We start from the raw sequence: 3,913 nt of genomic DNA, 5'->3' as shown, positions 1-3,913 counted from the left end.
GTTGTCCATAGCTTGTCATGATCCACACAATCGAAAGCCTTTGCATAGTCAATAAAGCACAGGTGAACATCTTTCTGATGTTCTTTGCTTTCAGCCAAGGTCCATAGGACATCAGCAATGATACTTCTTGTTCCATGGCCTCTTCTGAATCCGGCTTGAAACTCTTTTACAGTGGCCAAAAGGTGGAAACAACCTAAATGCCTTTAAAGAGATGAATGGATGAACAAAATGTGGTATGTATGAGTATCATGCAATGGAACACTACTCAAAAAGAGAAATGAATTCTTGATTCATGCTGCAATATGAATGGAGTTTGAAGATATGCTGGGAGAAATACAGAAGAACAAACATTGCAGGAGCTCACTTATTTATTTTTAAACCATTTATTGTGAATTGGGTGAATCCATTAAAGAGCAAATCAATTTTCCACCCAACAATTCATACACATTTTGTTTCAGGTCATTGATTGCAATCCCCACAAACTTTTCACCCTCTTAAGGTATATTGCCTTCCCCTTCATCCAAGCACAAAACTACTAACCACAAGTTAACAGTTTGAATCCACCTGCAGTTCCACAGGAGAAAGATAAGGCTTTCTGCTTCTGTAATGGTTTACAGCCTTGGAAATGCTATGCAGGGTTGCAATGAGTTGGAATCAACTTGATGATAGTTTGAGTTTTTGATTTTCCAGTAAGTAGTTTGCCCTCTTTTCTCTTCCTATCCTTGGTAACTGTTAGAGATTGTTTCTTTTAGTGTAAAAACCTTTTCCTGACTTTATAATAGTGGTCTCATAAAATATTTGTTGATTTATTTCACTCAGCATAATGTCTTCGTGTAGAGTAAGCACTGTACCAGTTGCAAAGTCAGCGGTTCAAACCCACTAGTCACTTTTGGAAACACTGTATAGGGTCACTATGAGTTGGAACTGACTTGACGGCCTACAACTACAACAACAATGACCGATTATTAGAAGAATTGTGGGATGACATCAAGAACATTGTACAGGAAGAAAGCAAATAGTCATGAAAAAGATAGGAAAGAAAGAAAAAATCAAAATGGATGTCAGGAGAGACTGAAACTTGCTCTTGAGTGTAGGTAAGCTAAAGTGAATGGAAGAAATGAGAAAGTAAAAGAGCTGAATAGAGCTTTTCAAAGGACACTTCGAGGAGACAAAGTTAAGTATTATAATGAAATGTGCAAAGACCTGGAGTTAGAAAATTCAAAGGGAAGATACATACGTTCAGTATTTCTCACACTGAAAAATTAAGAAAAAAATTGAAGCCTCAACTTGCAATATTGAAGGATTTTATGGGCAAAATATTGAATAATTCAAAAAGCATCAAAAGAAAATGGAAGGAATACAGTTACGGTACCAAAAACAAATGGTTCATATGCAGCAATTTCAAGAGGCAGTATATGACCAAGAATCAATGGTACTGAAGGAAGATGTCCAAGCTGCACTGAAGGCATTGATGAAGACAAGACTCCAGGAATAGATGGACTACAAATTGAAAGATTTCAATGAACTGATGCAGCACTGGAGGCACTCATTGATCTATGCCAAGAAATTTGGACGACAGCTACCTGGCCAGCTGATTGTAAGAGCTCCATATTTGTGCTCATTCCACCGCGAGGCCACACAGTAGAATGTGGAAATCATCAAACAGTATCATTAATATCACATGCAAGTAAAATTTTGCTGAAGATCATTTAAAAATGGTTGCAACAGTATATTGAGAGGGAGCTGCCAGAAATTCAAGCTCAATTCAGAAGAGGACGTGGAACTAGGCATATCATGGCTGGCATCAGTTGGACCTTGACTAAAAGCAGAGAATATCAGAAAGATGTCTAGTTGTGCTTTCTTGACTGTGCAAAGGTATTCCACCCATGGCAAACTATAACACTGTGAGGAATAGGTATTCCAGAACACTTCATTGTAATTCATGAGGAATCTGTACATAGACCAAGATGCAGTTATTTGAACAAAACAAGGGAATACTGAAAATCAGGGAAAATGTGTGCCAGAATTGTGTTCTTTCACCATACTTATTGAATCTGTATGCTGAGCAAATGATCTGAGAGATTGGATGTGATAGTTAAGGTTTTATGTCAATTTGACTAGACCAGGATTCTCAGTGGTTTGCCAGTTGAGATGTAGCTATCCCCCATGTTATAATTTGATGTGTTTAAACCAGTAAGAGGATTAAGGGTGGAATGTTGTTGTTAAGTGCCATCGAGTTGGTTATGAATCACAGCAACCCTGTCCAGGATTTCCAAGGAATGATTGGTGGGTTTGAATCACAAACCTTGTGGTGGCAGTCCAGGGCTTATTTTACAGTGCTACACAATTCCAAAACTATCCTGATCAGACTTATGGGAGATTCTCAAGGGTATGACGTGCAACACATTTTATTTTACAAGAGATAAAGGGAGAGAGACTTGAGCAGACAAAGGGGAACTCTGGTAGCGTAATTGTTATGAATCGGGCTGCTAATCTCACGGTCAGCAGTTTGAAACTACCAGCTGATTTACAGCCTCAGAAACCCTGGACAGGGTTGCAATGAGTTGGAACTAACTCCACGGCACATAACAACAACTACAGCCAAGACAGAAGAGCCAGGAGTGAAGTGTGTCCTTTGGACCCGGGGTACCTGCACTGTGAAGCTCCTAGATCCTGGGGAAGATTGATGCCAAGGTGTATGGAGATAACCCAAAGAATACTGGGATTACAGATGATTAAAGAGGAGAAAAGAAACTTTCCCCAGAGCCGACAAAGAGAAAGACTTCCCCAAGATCCAGCACCCTGAATTTGTACTTCTAGTCTCCTAAACTGTAAAGAGAATAAATTTCTGATAGTTAAAACCATCCACTTGTGTTTCTGTTATAGCAACATTGTTGTTGTTGTTAAGTGCCGTCGAGTCGGTTCTGACCCATAGCGACCCTGTACAGGGTTTCCGGGCTGTAAATCTTTACGGGAGCAGAAAGCCTCATCTTTCTTCCGCGGAGCAGCTGGTAGTCTCGAACTGCTGACCTTGCGGTTCACAGCCCGATTAGTAACCACTACGCTGCCAGAGCTCCTTAAGCAACATTAGATAACTAAAACACTGGATTATATAAAGACGAACATGGATTAGAAGAAGACTCATTAACAACCTGTGATATGCAGATGACACAACTTTACTTGCTGGGAGTGAAGAGGATTTAAAATATATACTGATGAAGATCAAAGACTACAGCCTTCAGTACTACACCTCAATGTAAAGAAAACAAAAATCCTCACAACTGGACCTGTAAATATCCTAATAAATGGAGAAAATATTGAAGATGTCAAAGATTTCATTTTGCTTGGATCCTCCCATCAACACTCATGGAAGCAGCAATCAAGAAATCAAATGACATATTACATTAGGCAAATCTGCTGTAAAAGACCCCTTAAAAGTGTCAAAGAGCAAAACTATTCCTTTGAGAAGTAAGGTACACCGGACCCAAGTAATAATATTTTCATTCACTTTGTCTGCATGTGAAAGTTGAACAATAAATAAGAAGACCAGAGAAGAATTGATGCATTTGAATTAGGGTATTGGAAAAGAATATTGAAAGTACTATGGACTGTCAGAAGAACAAACAAATCTGTGTTGGGAGAAGTATAGTCAGAATGCTCCTTAGAAGTCAGGCTGGCGAGACTTGGCTCTCATATTTTGAGGGGACCAGCCCCTGGAGAAGGACATAACTCTTGGTAAAGTAGAGGGTAAGCAAAAGAGAGGAAGACCTCCAAGGAGTTGGGTTAACACAGTGGCAGCAGCAATGGGCTCAAGTGTAATAACAATTGTTAGGATGGCGCTGGTTCAGGCAGTGTTTCATTCTCTTGTGCATCGGAACTGACTCGATGACACCAAACAACAACAAGCTACTCT

Source organism: Chrysochloris asiatica, unplaced genomic scaffold (assembly GCF_000296735.1).
Source record: "Chrysochloris asiatica unplaced genomic scaffold, ChrAsi1.0 scaffold00026, whole genome shotgun sequence".
Lineage (NCBI taxonomy): Eukaryota > Metazoa > Chordata > Mammalia > Afrosoricida > Chrysochloridae > Chrysochloris > Chrysochloris asiatica.
Note: the sequence above shows the minus strand (reverse complement) of the source record.